Source organism: Octodon degus, unplaced genomic scaffold (genome assembly GCF_000260255.1).
Source record: "Octodon degus isolate 3935 unplaced genomic scaffold, OctDeg1.0 scaffold00123, whole genome shotgun sequence".
In the NCBI taxonomy this organism is placed as follows: Eukaryota; Metazoa; Chordata; class Mammalia; order Rodentia; family Octodontidae; genus Octodon; species Octodon degus.
Window position 1 is genome coordinate 7,118,884 of NW_004524699.1, and position 988 is coordinate 7,119,871.

Genomic DNA, 988 nt, shown 5'->3' on the forward strand with positions numbered 1-988 from the left:
ATCACCACTCTGATAAAGCAGGAAGACCCCCCAGAACCCAGAAGGAGAGGTTAAAGTAAATCTGTTTATCAGAATGGCTCCCAGTTCTGGTTCTTTTTTTTTTTTTTTTTTTTTTTGCAGAACCGGGGACTGAACTCAGGCCCTTGCACTTGCCAGGCAGGCGCTTATTCTACTGAGCCATCTCCCTCCAGTTCTGGTTCTTACAGGAAACCCTGTAAGTCTATAGAATGCCATTCTTGAGCCGGCTGAACCCAGCCTGAAATAAAGACATCACTGTTTGCTTCAATCTTGCTTGTGCTGGTGGTCTTGGGCACTCCTTGGGGTCTAGCCTGACAAAAACTCCTTTGAGAAGTGGTTTCCTGACCACCCACTCTCAATCCCTTTCTGTTTCCCTTGAAGACTATTAAGAAAGCTTCGCCTCTGTGCTGAGTGTGGACAGACCTTCTCCGGTGACTGCAACGTAAACAGCGCCACGTTGCTGATAGTTCTCAGAGCAGCAGAGAAACAGGCAGAAGGAAGAAGGGAGCAGGGCTTTATTCTCTTTGAGGACACAGGAGAGAATAATGTAGGGAAGGATGAGGAATATTTTTTCGACTAGACAAAGGGAGGCTGAGGCTTTTATGGCCTTCTGTCGGGTGGAGTTTGGAGGGGATGTCTAGATATACCTGAGGAGCTGACTGGGGGGCTTCCCGGAGGCGGCGGGAAGGGTGGAAGTAAATTATGTCCTGGGCTGAGTTGGAGAAGGGGGAGCTGGTCTTGGGGAAGATGGGCCTCAGTTTTGAGGGCATCGGCCCTATTAGATAGCCACCATCGTGATTTGAGCAATTCATACTAGGGCCAGAAACTATCAGTCACAGCTATTAACACAGCCTTACGTAAATGTTCTGCATGGCATTGTAAGTGGTCAAGTAGACAGGTGGCCACGCTGGTGCACACCTAAATCTGGCATGTAGGAGGCCAAAGCTTCAGGATCTACGTGAGTTTGAGG